The sequence below is a fragment of the Nipponia nippon genome, unplaced genomic scaffold (genome assembly GCF_047370975.1).
Source record: "Nipponia nippon isolate SJK-2023a ecotype South Korea unplaced genomic scaffold, ASM4737097v1 scaffold_6, whole genome shotgun sequence".
NCBI classification, from domain to species: domain Eukaryota; kingdom Metazoa; phylum Chordata; class Aves; order Pelecaniformes; family Threskiornithidae; genus Nipponia; species Nipponia nippon.
The window spans coordinates 81346197-81362788 of record NW_028262380.1 but is presented as its reverse complement, the minus strand read 5'-3'; the positions used below and the strand labels follow the sequence as shown (position 1 = coordinate 81362788).

The 16592-nt window shown below is 48.8% G+C and overlaps 1 protein-coding gene and 1 long non-coding RNA gene across 2 annotated transcripts in view; one reads left to right on the top strand and one right to left on the bottom strand.

The window, feature by feature from the left end:
- Window positions 1-1303, bottom strand: part of CCNI (cyclin I) — a 32042-nt gene extending 30739 nt beyond the window's left edge. The window contains exon 1 of the mRNA XM_087737918.1: window positions 1160-1303. The gene's annotated coding sequence lies outside the window, so the exon portion shown is untranslated. The remainder of the gene's footprint in view (window positions 1-1159) is intronic.
- Window positions 1304-1477: 174 nt separating this feature from the next.
- LOC148051618 (uncharacterized) lies at window positions 1478-16181 on the top strand. Its single transcript, XR_015700099.1, has 3 exons — window positions 1478-1935; window positions 2367-2508; window positions 15056-16181. It is a non-coding gene; the product is annotated as an uncharacterized LOC148051618 (long non-coding RNA).
- Window positions 16182-16592: the final 411 nt, after the last annotated feature.

The window sequence follows — 16592 nt, the reverse complement described above, 5'->3', positions numbered from 1 at the left end:
CGAGAGCCACCAAGTCACACCTGGAGCAGGGATGCGCTGCTGGAGGGGACGGGGGCGTCGAGGACGGCACAGCGTGCATCCTGCACGCCCGTGGGCGTTGCACACGCGCATGCAAACTCACACGCGCGCACAGAGAAGCGCTGCGCGGCGCCCGGCAGCGTTGCAGGCACAACGCTTTGCGCGCCCGGCGCGCACACACGCACACCAGGCACCGCTCGCGGGATGCGCTGCACCCGCGCGGGCGCTTTGCGCACGCTCCTGCAACGCACGCAGGCTTTGCACACGCCCGTGCAATGCATGCGCACTTTGCACACACCCATGCAACGCACACGCGCTTTGCACACGCCCGTGCAACGCACACGCGCTTTGCAGACGCTCGTGCAACACACATGCACTTTGCACGTGCCTGTGCAATGCACACAGGCTTTGCACACGCTCGTGCAATCCACGCGAGCTTTGCACACGCCCGTGCAATGCACACGCGCTTTGCACACGCTCGTGCAATCCACGTGAGCTTTGCACACGCTCGTGCAATGCACACAGGCTTTGCACACGCTCGTGCAATCCACGCGAGCTTTGCACACGCCCGTGCAATGCACACAGGCTTTGCACACGCTTGTGCAATCCACGCACGCATTGCACACGCTCGTGCTATGCACACAGGCTTTGCACACGCTCCTGCAATGCGCACAGGCTTTGCACACGCCCGTGCAATGCACGCTTGCTTTGCACACGCCCGTGCAATCCATGTGCGCTTCGCACACGCCCGTGCAATGCACGCTTGCTTTGCACACGCCCGTGCAATCCATGCGCACATTGCACACGCCCGTGCAATGCGCACAGGCTTTGCACACGCCCATGCAATCCACACGCGCTTTGCACACGCTCGTGCAATGCGTACAGGCTTTGCACACGCCCGTGCAAAGCACGCGCGCGTTGCACACGCGTTACGCACCACCGCCGTGCGCGCAGCGTGCGCACAACGGTGCACTGCGCGCACACGCACTTCACACTCGCGCGCTGCGTTGCACACGCGTGCACCGCCCCCCCCCCCGAAGCAGTGCACACCCGCACGCCCCCCCGGTGCCCTGCACACCCGATCCCGCAGCGGGGACCCCCGCCCTCCCCCCCCCGCCCCGTTCCCGCCCCCCGATCTCACCTCCCCTGCGCGGCGGCGGGGTGCCCGGCGGGGCCCGGCCATCAGCACCCCATGGCGGGGCGACGGCGGCGGGGCTCCTCCGCGGCGCTTCAGCACCGTGCGGGCCCCATGTCCGGGGCGGCGGCGGCGGCGGCGGCCGGCGGGCTCATGTCGCCATGGCGGGGCCGGTGCGGGGCCGCGGCGACGGGGGCGGGGGGGGGGGGGGCGGGGAAGGCGGGCCGCCGCCGCCGCGGCGCGGGAGGGGAGGAAGGGGGGGGTAAAATAAAATAAAATACAAATTAAAAGGGAAGGGGGGGGGAGCGAGAGGCAGCCCGCAGCCAGCCGCTTCCCGGGGGGAGCAGGGGAGGGAAAGAAGGGCCGGCGGGGCGGCCTCCCCTCAGCCCGTCCCCGCCTCCCGCCCGGGCGGGGCGGCGCGGCGGCCGTTGGCGTTCAGCACCACCGGAGGGGGGGACAACGCCGAGCGGGAGGCGGCGGCGGCGGGGCTGGCTCCCGCGGCGCCGCCTCCCTCTTCGCCTCCCCCGCCGCTCGCCGCCCACGCCGCGGCGGCGGGGAGCCGGCGGGCGGCCGTGAGGGAGGGGGACTCTCTTCCCTCGGGCCGCCCGGCGGAAGGATCGCGCGGAGGTAGCGCGAAAAGCGGCCGCTTCCCCGCCGTCCCTCCGCGGCGCCTGCGCGGCTGTGGGGACGGGCGCCGCCGCCGTGCCGGCGCTGAGGGGGGCTCCGGCGCTGAGGGGGCTCCGGCTCCGGGCGTGAGGGAGCCGCGGGGCCCTGCCCGCAGGGTGAGTCGAGGGGCAGCGGGGAAGGGCCCGCCGGGCTCCGCGCACCTCTCCCCCGCAAGCGGGGTTGTGGGCCCCCGCCGCCTCTGTCTGCTTCTTCCAGCAGCCCCGGCATCAGAGGTCCGAGTTCGCCCCCCTCAGTGACCCTGTGGCAGCGGGCGGGTTGAAGCTTTAAAGTTGTCATTTAAAACACTCGCGAAACAATAAGCAAAGGCGTTTATTGACAAACACCTTCTCCCGCTCGGCAAAAAGCGTCGAGGTCTCGCTGCTTTTACCTCGGTACGGCGTCACCCGGCCTGCGTTTGCTGGGCGAGAGCCCCCCGGGGCTGCCTGAGAGACCTAAACGGGAATTTACCCTTTGCTTGCTTTATTTACTGACGCGGGCCTTGCCCCTGCGGGAGGGATTCACTGTCCTCCTCCTTTCCCGGCGGCAGGCCGGGGCAGCCCCACTGACAGGGCAGAAGACAGAGGTGCCAGGGAAGCCCAGATGTCCTCTCACAGCTCCACTTATTCCTTTTGTCCGCTCGACTTAAGAACTGGACAGCTGAACTTGTGAGTCTCCAGATTTTTTGTAACGTAAGTTTGTTTTCTTTTCCCGGAGGGGGCTGGGGGTGTGTTCCAATACTGCACAGTAAAGACCGGGAACAGACTAAATACTTTGCATGAAAATCCTGGCACTGTGAAGATGAGTGGCAAAACCTTGCTATACCACTAGAGTTTCAAATTAACAGATAAAAGCAACAAGTTCAGAGCAAAGGCAACTCGTTTTCTTTAAACTCCTTCCAGTATCTGTAGTTATTAGCTGTTCAGACAGCACACAAAGGAGGATTTCCTCTGGAGATAATCAGCACAGAGACATAAATCAAGCGTAGAGAGAGCATAGAAAAATTTTTTTCCATTTATTTCCTGACAAATGAACTCTGAATCAGTTTGCTAAAAATTCGTCTGTCATAAGCTTCTTTAACCCTTTCTCTAGTAACTCTCAGGCCACGCTTATAAGGCTGAAATGAAAGGCCTTTTTTGTTGCAGCAACCAAACTCCTCTGTGCCTAGGGTGAACCGCTCTTCGAATCCCAGCTTGCGGTGTGCTGCTCCCTTCCCTTTTTCTTACTTTTTGTCTTGAAATAGGATATGCCTTTTAGAACTAAGAACGTGCAGAGAAGGGCAAGTCCCACTGGAATTTTATCTAGCTTTCTTAATTTCATTCTAATTCTTTTGGGTCTCATTGTTTAAGGATCAGAGCTTAAGAAGTCTGTGAAGCTGTTAGGGTTTTCCAAAATCGGTCAGCCCGCTGGTAGTTTGCGGCAGTGACCAAGTGAAGATAATTGAGCTGATGCTCCTAGCTGGGAAATTCTTGCTGGGGGTCTGATCGACACTGTCCCCAGATCGTTCCAATCCCGCAGCTACAGCAGTTCTTGCATATTCTGACTCTTTGCTCAGGGGATTTCCATCAGGGCCCTTCCCAGAATGTTTCGCATGTCAGCGCTGGGAGCCCACGGCGGTGCGGCACATCCTCAGACCAGCAGACTGCGGAATCGATGGTTTGGCAGGAACCTCTAGTGCTAACATACCGCAACAGAGTTCCTTTTATTCGTCTTGTGCCGCATATGCCCTCAGCTGGGTACGTATGATGAAAGTCCTTTGTCCTCAGTAACAGTAGGAAGGGACAGTTGAGGCAGCACCCAGCTGAGTTGAAAGCAGCGCAATAAACGAGTCAGCTACTGGATCGATACTCCTTCCGAAGGAAATCCTGGGGACCGAGGAGCTGGCGCAGGAGGGACCTCAGAGCAGGTCGTGTTAGCAGGGTGGTCAGTTGAAGGCCAGGTCTCCCAGGACCACTTCCAGCCTCTGCAGGAGGTGGCCTAGGTCTGGGCACAACCGCCCAGGGGTCAAAATTGCAGCACGGTTGTACACGCTCCGAGAAGAAAGACGCAGCATGTGCCCAGAGCAGCTGAGGGTTATGGTGGGCAGGCTGCCACAAGTAAGTGGCTGCCAAGGCCAAGGCATTTAGAGAGAGAAAGAGACGGATGCAACCAGCAAGAACTCTCTGTGTTTGGGCCTGTGGCCCGGGGGGAAAGCGAAAGATGCAATATTAAACCTAGGAAAAAAAAATTTACCCGGTGACTGTAATGAAGCGCACCTGGAGGAAGGCCGTTACACCATTAGGAGCAGGTGTTCCGCGTGCAGGGACTTGACGCACTGTGCAAAAATCTGACACCTTGGAGCGGTATAAAGACCCCAAGTGCCACGTCAGCCAAGGAAGAGGTACGCTTCGGTAGCAGGGAGAAGGCCTCTTCATCCCTGGGGGGGGAAATGAAGCACATCTCTTTTAAAGAGACTTGACAGGACAACTGCATTGGCACGGGCAGCAGGTACAGTGGACTCGCTGCCCAGGCGTGCAGGGGGCTTACAGCAACATGGGTTGCTCCGGTCATAACAAAACGAAGCGTGTCCCAGCCTGGCTACCGAGACAGCGTGATGGCATGCAAGTGTAACTACACAGGTGGCCACTGCCTTAACGCAGCCTGGGCTCTAGGGATGTGACAAACCAGTAAATGTTAGACCAGTGAGAGCTCCACGTTAGTGGAAACTAGAAAATCCCACGTATAAGGCATTTGTAGTACCTGCCTTTCAGCTTAGTATGTGGAAAAGGGAAGGACGTGTATCCTTGCAGCAGATAGAAATATCTGTGCTGTTTAAACACCCTTCAGAGGGAAAAACAGATGGTCTTGTGGTTTGGCTCTGTGTTCTGCTTTGGAGACCCAAGCGCTCCTCACTGCATGACTTTTGACCAGTCAGTTAAACCCGCAGATGCAAAGGTTAATACTAATTTTCATATCCACCCAACTTATGTGCACCCAAGGTCCAGCACGGACAAGCAAACTTGATGAGTGCAAAGATGTGTGCAGACAGCAACTTCAGAACAAGGATAAATTTACCCTTATGTCAGGCTGGTTGTGAGGCTAAATTAAAATACTTTGTAAAGCATTTGCATATCCCGAGGGGCTAGAGACATGCAAACTTTCAATAGTAATTGCTGTTTGGATTTAGCTGGTCGAGTTCAGCGTAGTGTGGCAGAATAAGCCTAGTTAGTGCCGTGTTTGTCCTTTGACTCCAACCATTATATAACTTATTTATTATTTCTTGCTTACCTGAGATCTTTAAAATAGCAAGCAAGTTTTGATCAGCCCAGAGAAGGCAATTTTGATGTTGGTTTAAAGAACAAAGCACACAAAACCTTAAAAAAAATGAAATGAAAAAGTCCTGTTGTTCTTTTCCAAACGGATCTCAGACGTAAAATTTGGTGAGCAGCAGAGCTCTCGTCAGAAGTCACGTTCATCACGAAAGAGGAAGGGCCTGGAGCATCTCCGCTGCCTGCCTGGAGTCAGGCTGAGCTTGGGCCGCTGGGGGAGGAAACCCTCGCAGAGGCATCCGCGTGCTCATCAAAGCAGTCAGGAGAGAGATGTGTGCTGAGAGCACTGACGAAATATCATACGGAGGCTTACTCAGGGCTCGGAAATACTCCCCTTCTTGGAGGGAACTCCTGTTTTCAAAGACTGGAATGAAACAGACTCTCGGGAAGCGATTTTTCAAAAGCTGCGAAAAAAGTTACGCTCCGTTTTCTTTGTCTAGAGGCACAGTTTGCAAAACAACATTGTGGAACATTGGGAAATGCAACAGAAGGAAACGAGGAGAATCCTAAAAAATCGTTTATGGTGAAATTACCTGACAAGACTTTGCTCAGCTTCCTGGGAGTTAGTGCTCATCAAATAAAAATCCTCAGCACATAGGAACGCTCAAAGAGGAACGAAATGGGTTTGAGCACTGAACTGTCTTTGACCTCTGTGAAAACCGAACTATCCAAAATCGCTAATTATTTTTGCAAGTCTTATCCTTTCTGCGCAATGAATCAATCAATGGAATGCTAATTTTCCAAGTAAGTAGTGTGGAAGTCGGTACACAGAAATTATAAGGCTGTTCTACCTTTTAAGTACGTTAGCTATGCTTGTTCTTACAGGCAATAATGAACTGCCCTTTGAAAAAAAAAAATCTAGTATTCCTGAAGTATGTGGCAAAGGAAAAAAAGAAACTAGACGCAGGCTCCTTCCATTTCCTTCAGCTTAAAATGTAGATTTCCACTGCAGCTGGACGGACAAACCCTGGCTTCAGTTTCACAAGCAGAATTCAGCTGTTCCATGCATGAAACTGAAGCTAAATTGTTGTCCTGGCATGGAACAGGAAGAAGCATCTGGCCAGTAAGAGAGACTAGCAGCAAGCGAGCCCCCTTTCCAAAGTACTCTACCTTGGTTTACTTTTTCCAAAGCAGATGAGAAAAAAAGCGACATAAACTCCCTGTTCCAAATACTTGTCAGCTTTTGAAAAAAAAAAAAGTTTAACCAAAAAATAAAATGGCTTGCACGCTAAGTGTCTCCGATACCTAAATCCATTTTTAAATAACGATAACAGAAGGAGCAGCCATGGCATGCGTGCAGTCAACAACTTGTGCAATTGTGCAATCTGCTCTGTCTCTTTTAAAAATCAATTGTCAAGTTTTAGTGCTCTCCCTTATCAGAAGCTATCGCCTATCATGCAGGGAGAGGCAGTCTCAGGGACGTAGCCGCTTGGTTTTGATTGCGAGTCCGCAGAATCGCGTGTTAAAAGCAGCCTGCTGACGTTAGAAATCATCATAAGCTGGATTACAGGAGTGCCAGATCAAGTGTAACATCTCCGCGGCCTCTTACGACTTCGTAGCTGTTGCCACGCTGCTTTCCGACAGTCTCTCGCAACTTCTTCCTAACAGCGGGAATATAAATTATTTACTAGGAAAACAAACCCTTCTGTTTGAGCTGAAGAAGATTCCCTTGCTATCTGTTCCCACCACAGAGCTTCTTGAAACACCAAGACACACTTCTGCTTTCAGCCAGAACAGTGAAATACGTGCTTACATTTAGCAAATGAAGTACCTCTCTCACATTCAGTGATTAATTCGGAGAGCAGAGCTGCGGGCAGTAAATTAACCATTCTACCTGATTTATTTTTACTAAATATAACAGCCCCGTAATGTAATTTTCTCAACCAGAACAGATATTTTCTGCGGTTTGCTTTGCTGTTTGGAAAATGTTCTAATCTATTCCAAATCTATTCCATTTAACTTGGTAAGAGTAAAACCTTCAGACTGTGTCCCTCACCCTAGGGATCGCACCTGGAAATCAGTCGTTCTTCCTCGAAAATAGAGGACTAGTCAGAAACGCGTGTTGCGGCATGCGAGGACGCCAGCAGCAGGTAGGAACGTATCTCCTCCTCTACAGCATTTCCAGTTTTACCCTTTTAGTATTGGCAGCGTGAATGAGATAGTGGAACGGCTAGCCGATAGTAATATCTCATGCACATTTCTCCTTAATTTTGTTTCATATACATGATCTACGTGCCCGAATCCAAGTTACTGTGGGGAAAAAAATCCTTCGTAGTTTAACTGTCTGTATCCAAATCTTTTTGACCTGCTCTTCTAAAGGATACAATGGTGCCCGATTTTCGAAAAACTCTTCTCAAGTAGTCATCACCTGCCATTTAGTTTAATTCTTGTATAATTTGGTTTGAAGAGATGCGTTTACTTGAATCGCTTTCTAAACTACAGTATAATTTCTTATGGCCTTTCTTTATAGTGCTAGAAGCAAAACAGTGTGGTAATAGGGCAGTACAGGAGAAGCAGAAAATGACCTACTTTCACAATTCACGATCAACAAGTAAATGGGCATTATAAACGCAAAGGTGTTAACTGCAATAAATAGTCATAAAATGGAAGAACGACTGAGGTGGGAAGGGACCTCTGGAGGTTTGCTAGGCCAAACTGCTCCGAGCAGGGCTAATTTCAAAGTTAAATGAGGCTGAATAGTTTTCCACGTTGCGTGTAACAAAGACGACGGGTAAGCGCGTGGGAACGGACGTGGAGGTAAATCAAGGCAACGACAGCTGTGTCGAACCCTTAGGCATCCCTACTCCAAACACGCCTTCAGCTAAAGCGACTTTATCATGGTCTTCAGGAAGGGAGAAACTGTGAGTAACAGTACCTTAAAAACTCATTCTCTCTGGCTCATTTAATACCGGTTTTCTTACATTTTTCCCTTCCAGAACATAAAAAGTCCTTCCTTTTCTCCATGTGACTACTTAAAGGCAGTTCACGTTAATTACCTGACTGTGGTTATACTTCACTGTAGACATCGTCATCTATAATTGGATATTTTATGTCCTGGAGAGTTCATATCAGCACTGTAGGAGTGTTTAAGTTTGCAAAATGTATGGTATTTCTGTGACGCTTGTATACATGCCTCTTGAAATGGGTAATTTGCTGCCCAGTAACATAGTGACTCGCACGTTTCTCTGTGGGTCAGGATCACGTTCGCCGACGCTCGTTTGGATAGATGAAAGGTTGCAGATTTTACAAAAGTGAGATAGGCTCCCGTTTGCTAAAAATCACCTGGCAGCTCCACTGGATACAGCAGTCTTCCTTTCCTGCCCTCGCTCCGGAATCCTTGCTGCCAGGGCCTGGCTTTTCTTCCACTGAAGGAGACGGGAGCTTTGCCACCGACTGCGGCGACAGCAGGAGGACAGCAGACCCAGATTAGGCGAGGTGTTGGAGGATTTTCTGCACGCTCTGTAAGTATTTAGGGAACCGTGTGATATGCGATCCTAAATACAAGGTTAGGCGGTTTGAACTCTTGAGTTCGACCCAGATATTTCCGGACAGGCAGAGCTACCTACTGACTGTACATCTGAGAAAGTACATCTGAATTATTTCTTCTGGCAAGTATCAAGAGTATGTTAGTGAAATGTGCCTGGATATGGTAGCTTAAGATAGAACTATGCTGGAAATGTTTCTGCAGCTGTTACTTGGAAAACATCTGTGATACTGTGCGCGGACATTTGTAGATCTCTGTTCACGCTAGCACGGAGCAATTCATCTTGTGAAACAAAGTATAAATTATTATTGGGAAACATGAGAAGGACACGACGCACCAATGGACATGAAATGACTCACGGTAGTTATCGGTTGGAAAGAAGGGGAAAAAAGGGAATATTCCATTTCTGGCACAGGAAGGAGAGTAAGATCGGCAGACTCTGTGAGACTTCCGGAACTCCACCTGCTAGTTATTTGAGTAGGAATAACCAATCCACTAGACATGAGGGGTGACATTTTTTACACTCAAAGTTGGGAAAAAACTTCCGTCTGTGATAATTTGTGAGTCTCTGTTTGTATAGTCTGATAAAGAGAAGAATATACAGGTCGACATGATTTCTTATTCGCAGTTAATGGTTATCCCTATGCAAAGTATAAAAGACATTGCCCCGAATAACTCAGTTTTAGCAAAAGACGCACAAGAAGGTAAACTTCAGAAACCCTGGGAAAGGACAATGAGATGTATTTTGTTCACAGCACATTAGATAATTAAGGGATTTTTTAGGTCTTGAGGCTTTCAAATTAAGCCTGAGTCATTAGAAGGTGTGCTTGCTGAAATGTAAGGGCCTGTTGTATTCTGGAACTCGGACTGGATAATCTGAAAAGCGAGCGCGTAAGGAATTGAGAAGATCTTTGGTACCGCAGCAGAGAGCGGCACGATGAGAAGTGAGGGGGGATATCTTGACTGGTGGCCAGAGATTTGTCACCGAGTGCATCTGAGGCAGGGTTTCTGCTAGGAGCCGAAGAGGCGCGAGTTGCAGCGCGTGACCCGTCCTGTCATCTCCCAATGGCCACGTATGAGCGCTCTGGTACAGAACATCTATACTTTGCTGTTTTACCTATTTGCTCTCGTGATACTTGCGTTGCATGATTAAAAAACAGAAAGCAAGAGGGAAGTATCTTCCTATTGTTTTGTGGATGCTTTGTGCCAAGGGTCTTTCGGCCTCTTAGTGATTAATCCAAATTATATAAAATGGATTTGCACCATGTTAAATCTGAAAATATAAAATATCCATTCCCAGTCCTCGTACCTGAATGCCTCCTAGCAAATCATTTTACTCAACAGCTGCCTGGTTCTACAGTCAGAAAGGGGACTGCTCTTTTTTTCTTGGTTTAACTTTTAATGACTGATTTAAATTCCATTTATGCCGAATCCCTACGATTTTGAAAACGCCTTCTGAAATTATGCACAACTACCTTTCTAAAAAAATACTTTAAAAAGCCTCAAGTACAATATTGCCTAGAATTATCTTGTCAATTAAATAAAAGAACCCACTTGAAATAAGTGACAAAAACATACAGTGAATGAAACGCACCTTCCAGTAACAAATCGTTATTAAAGAGACCTTTAAGCAAACTGCTAGTTACGTGGTCATGCTTAGACAAGCACAAGGTTATTGAAACATACAGCTTCCTTTCAAACAATTTAACTTGCACTGAAGGCAAATTATTGCCATAAAAGCACTGAAGCACGTTGCTCGGGCATTTGGTGTAATTCCGTTGGCTCCTGAAAGATTGCCCTCCCTGCACAGCAATGTCAGTGGGATCAGAATCGGGCCTGCATCTTCAGCTGCCTTTACAAATACTGCCTGCAATGTCTTCCTGCAGAAAATTGATACATGCATCTGATATTATTATCTAAAAAAGACAGGAAGCAATTTTTTAATAGACTTGAAGATGCAATATAGATTTCTGACAATAGCTGTAATGGAAATCAGGGAGACTGAGCCGGCTCACAAAGGAGCTGCAAGGGGACTAACAGAAAGGGCACCTAAACCCACCCAGCGCAGAAATCGTGAATTATAATTGTATTCACTGGCTAAGTTATGAAACGTGTCACAGATTTGGAGTCTTTCCTAGTTCCTTCCTTTTTCTCAGCGCAGAGAGAGTGGAATTTGAACGAGGTGGGGCAACAACAACCCGTGAGCAACAAAACTGCAAATATTCTTGACGTGGCACTGGTGAAGTCATCCACGAGTGCCTTCCCCTTCTCACCCTCTTTACGTGAGGGTTTGCATGGGTGTGGGGGTCTGGTTCCCCATTCCTCTTCTCGTACTGGAGTTGTTTGCAAGGGCTCCAAAGTGAGATTTGCTGATGTTACAGAAGTGGGTTGCGCTGGACGCTCTGCTTGCAAGCGTGGCAGTTAGCGCCTTAACACCACTCTAGATCTTTTCAGCTCTGTGTAGAGAGGGGTCTTCATGAAAACACAGGCGGAGAATCGGGCTCGCCGAAGAATGCTGTTCGCTCTCCAGCCATTTCCTCACGCTCTGTCGGTATCGGAGATCGTGGATTGCTGTGCTTCCCAGCATACCCTACGTGGGCTTGCTCAGAGTCATGAAATAACAGGCAGGGGCCTATCCGCGGTGTCATTCCTGGAACAAAATCCTTTTGCATCAGTGAAACTTCTCAACAAAGACCTGGAATTTCCTTCAAGAATCAAGATTTCAGCGCTCCAAGCAATTCAATTTTTAGCGATGTTTTACAAGTTTTATGCCAGCTACTGTACAGGGAATACGAATGTTTTCTAGGAAAGATTTGTTTTCCGATAGACTTTTTGATCTCTCTCTTCCAGTAACCTCATCTTGGGAGTCAGAAGTTAGGTTTCTCTGTTGTCAGAGAGGATTCAGAAACACCTCCTGACACAGTTTAGTGTCAAAAGTACCTCTGATGAAACCAGATCAAATAGGCGGGGAGGAGAACACTGCGTTAAACCAGCGTAAATGGGATGAAAACAGACCAAATGTTAATCGAGGCAGGGAAGACAGAGGTCTGAAGTAGTCCCCTTCAGCGCTTCGCATCACCATTCCGTCTTCTGTAGAAGTCTGATGCTTCTCCCTGGGGGGTTAGCTGCAGTTTGGCCCTCTTTATACTAGGACGTTTTGCGATTTAAGTTATACCAACGCACTTCCTCTTGTCCCAGGACTTCGATGCAGCTGTGCTGGTATAGGGGTACTTACATTGATATAATGGTATATATATGGTAGCTTTTTTTTTCAGTAAACAAAGTATGTGGTATCAGTACACGGCAGCTTTACACCAGCTTAAATGCACGCATAATTTTAGGTGTACGTAAATATCTATAATATGTAGAAGAATGATAGGTGCTTCCTCTAAATATACACCGGAGTCCTAGGGTATATATAACCAGCTCTGTGTACAAGCGGGGTTCTTTGCATCGGGCCTGTCCCAAAAACGCGAGCTGCTTGGCGGAAGGCGCCCTGCAGTCAGCCGCGTGCGGCAGGCCCCGCGGCTTAATAAAGATCCCAACGAGCAAACGGCGCTTCCAGGCTCGCTCTCCGGATGCGCCTGAAAAGCGTTTGTGGATGCCCATCAAAAAAAACCATGTAAACTTTGCCTTTGCAAAACAACGCAATGCACCTAAACAGCACAGCTGTGCTGTTATAAATTTTCCTGTGTGGGCCAGCTTGCGTTTCCCTTTGTGGTGAGCTTCCTCTTGTAATGGAAATTCCTCTCACCTCGCCATTAACACTGTTAGATGCTATTTCTGCGCTGGGCTGCCATACGTTGCAGCAACAAGACAAAAATCACAATCTCTAACAGCTTACGCTCTGTCCTAAACTTCTTCCGTTTCCATTCATTTGTGGTTGGGTCTTGTCAGCTCAAAATATTTTCTGCTAAGTATAGCTCCCTTCTCCTGAGCAAACAAGATGTTGGTTTTTTTTCCCGCACCCTCCCTTCCCAATTTCAACAGCTATTTTGAACTCGGGGTGTGGTCGCTTGAGACAGACAGACATGCGCTGTCGTTGCTTGTCCCTAGATTTGTTCGTGTTGCCGGTGAACCTTTACCGCAACACCAGCCTCATATTTACGTGAATCCTGGATCGGCAAGCCTGGCTCTCCTTACGTCTTTTAGGGAGCACCTAGTAAATCTGAATACATTCGTTTATTTATGAATTCTGAACTTGACGGACTTCCATGAGCACAAGGTGAAAAGTGTGAAATTACGCCCCTCTGTACTGAAGACAGGAGCTGTACCAGTGGGGACGTTTACTCCTGGGGCTACTTGAGGATCAAACGCCACTCGCCTTTAGGGGCTTCTGTCAGGGGAACAAGTTTAAAATTCTGGCAGATTTACGAATCGTTTCATCTCCTAGACTTGTTCCCTCAGAAGGGGCCTGGTGAGGGGAAGCCTATGCAAAAGCTTCCGTTTCGATAGCTTTTATCACCAGGTGCTGGTCCCGCTCCTTCTAAAAGCAACAGAATCTGCAAAATATTTCTCAGATACACACACGTCCGTGTACATGTACATATGTATGTAGCCTTTATATGTGTTTTCTACTATGTATATTTCTGTATAAAACTAAAATGTACACACCGAGGTTATTTTATTTGCTTCAAGAACCTACTTTTACTCCCCTTAGTTAAGCCAAAAATACCCAACTGTCAAATCATCCCATTTATTTATCCCAGAGATTTTTTTTTTTCATGATGCCTCTTAAGGAGTTATGAAAGAATAAGCAGCTCTCGAGGGGGGAAGGGCTAATCTCATTTGACGCAGGCTCTCTCGGTGTTTGATCCTTTACCCACATTCTCAAATGAGCTTGAATTACATTTGAAGAAAATGCTAATTCACGCACGAGCTGTTGTCTCTTCCATCATTGCAGAAAACGAGGATGTTGGCCAAGGTAGGCAAGTTTTTTTCCCCCCAGAATTAGGTGCCAAGTCCCTAATCACCGTAGAGCAGCAGTTTGGTCTTAGGGGAAGAGAAGTAGTCTCCACTCTGTGACTTGTGCTTTCCAGTTTTCAGCACTGCTGCTTCCCTGGTGCCGCTGGCCTCCATACCAGTATAATGGGATAGCAGCGGGGCACTTAGATTAATTAGTGGTTGTAAAGCCCCTGGAGCTCTTTGGTTAAGTGGTTCAAAGGAAACTATTGTTCTAAGTGACCCCTATTGTTCTTACCTGGGTGTCCAGTTGCCGAGTGGGCAGACTGCTTGTGTCCAGCGTGTTAATTACCACCCGTCTCTTAATCATGAAGGTTGGTAATCCTCTTTCAGTTTGGAAATCCACATGCCACGAGGCCCAATTAACATCTCTGATATCATCGTCTGCTAGTCAATACAAAGCTATTAGCCATCCACAACTACTGCTGTGCAGACTGGCCAGGACAAGTTTTGCCAAGCCATACTGGAAGATAGTTTAGCAAGGCTAGTTAAAATACTACCTATTTAATGTGACGGCATTGGTCAGTCTCACATCACAGCAAAGATTTTTATTTAGTTTAAAATTTGTCTTGCAGAGGTTAAGGCTTCAGTCTAAATCTTTGCTTTTGTTAGGATCCCAAAAGATTTCAGATGGGTTTTCCTCCAGTTTTGATTCCTTTTTTTGTTGATTTCACACCAGCCTTCCGGCTCAGTGTAACTCAAGAATTCCCCTCTCAAAGGCTGTCGTCACTGTTTCTAAGTAATGAGTGCTATAGCATCTGTAGCTAAGGAATTTATAACTTTCTTTTCAATTACCGCATCTTTAGGTTCCCAAAGAATGTCAGGAAGGAATTGCTATTCTGTAAACACGGCGTGTTACAGAATAGATAAATTGTGTTTTCTCATAATGCGGGGAACACTACTCATTTCTCCCCCCACATACACGCTTCTTTTAATCACAAATCAATGCCACATTGAAAGAAAATTATTCCTTGCATAAGGGAAAAAAATCCAAATTTTATTTCTAGACCTTACCGCGACTCCTCCTTTGCCCGTAATACTTGCTTGTCCTGCCAGGTCCAGACAGCACAGGGAGCAGACTGATTCTCCCTGCTTATAATCCCAAAGCTGATGAATGCAACACTGAGTAAGGATCCTTGTTTGTTTGTTTGTTTGTTTGTTTTTCCTCCTCGATCCTACTCAGCTCTTTGCAAGAGATCAGTTAATTACAGAGGAACAAAGATCGGGCAGGGATTCTTCTCTCCCAAGGTAGAAAATGAGCCCTTCTGCTGCAAGGCTGCCGAGAAAGCGCTGTTGAGGCACGCTCGTATAACGGATTCCCCCTCCTCAACTTACATGGTACATGAATGATAATTTTGCGGAGCGTTCCATTAGGTTTAAATTAGTAAAGGAAAAGGCATGTATGTGCTCAAGTAGATGTCTGAATTAGCATTTTTAGAATTGTCACGCTCTGTGTTTGCAAAATGAACCTTTTTTGCCCTTTAGGTACAGTGAAACGTTACGTTCCACTACGTGGCTTAATACAGCGGTCGGAGGAGGAAGAACGTCCACACTCCGTCTCTGTGACGGCAAGATACACTTCAGAATGTGGGGAAAAAAATAAGCGGCGACTGCCAAGGGCATTCAGACAAGAGAGACTGGAGCTCCGAGCCTCGTCCTGTCAACGTCACCTAGATGAAGCCCCTGCACGGAGCCAGTTTGAAGTCAACTCCATTAACAGGAATCATTGTTGTTCAAACTGGAGCAGATCCACAGCTCTTCCTTGAGAGCCTAAAACTACTTTTATCCCTTGAAATCCTGGCCTCAGACACACACACAAAAAAAATCAATCGGCATGCCAGTTCATTCCCCTTGCAGGGATGCTGTGTTTTCGGGTGCTCAGATATATCTGATGGTACCTACAAGCGCGCTGGCCTGTGTCAGGAATATCCCGAGGAGAAGTTGTGCACGTTTATGGGAATCTAAGAGTGCTTGTCATCAAAATAAACTTGAAGACATTGTTGGCCGTCATCACTGGCATAGCAGACAGGAACTGTGCCTAGAAATAGAGATTGGCATAGCAACATTGCTGACTGTTTTGTAGAGAAGGCGGCTTATTTTTCCTGACTGCGACATTTAATAAACATTTTCTGTTTGTTGAAACTGTGGAACCTCACTAGATCAAGCTGAATGCTAATCTGCTCGAGTCGCCGCCACAGACTTTTGTCTCCAGTATGTACACATCACGAGTCACTGTGGTTTCGTTGGTTTTGTCCTATGACACTTGTTCCTTTGTGTTTGTCCACGAAAAATAGGCAAAACATGGGAAACAGCCCCACAAATCCTCCAGACGATGATTTATTTTGCAAGATCCCGTTTTATCTTGTTGGTAGGGCTCCGTTTGGCCGCTGGCTGAGAAGCCCTTTGATGCAGCCTGTGACTGGCAATCTGCGAGGGGGTCGACAGGCACCCGCGCAGCTGCCCGCTGTCGGCGCATTAACCGTCTTCCACCTGAAGCGTCGGACCTCGGATTCACGCTTCACGCAAATGGACTGCGATGATAAAGAGAAGCTCATGTCCAAAAAATGCTCTGAAATGCCAGCCCGAAAATAAATTTGACTCTTGGTTTGAAGCTTTTAAATGGGGCTTTTGAATCCGGATGTCTTGAACCCTGGACAAGCACCCTGAGGAGAAGGGTCCCACACAGACAGGCGGGAGTTAGGCCCACGGGCGCTGAGCTACCTCAGGCTGCCTTCCTCGCAGGCAGCAGGTCAGCGTTTGTCTTTATCACAGCGCATGTCGGGACGGGGGACGGGTGTTTCTGGGCGGCTTAGCCGGCCCAAGGTGTGCCCCGGGGGCCCGGCACCCGGTGCTGTGGAGCCGAGGGACGGCTGGGCCCGACCGTTGGCGCCCGCAGCCCGCCCTCAACGCCGGCTGCCCCTGCCCCGTCACGGTTGCTAAGGCGCGGAGCTGTAGGCGGGGCAGAGGTAGAACTGCTCCGACCAATCCGGAGAGACCCGCCCTCGGCGGGAGCCAATCACTG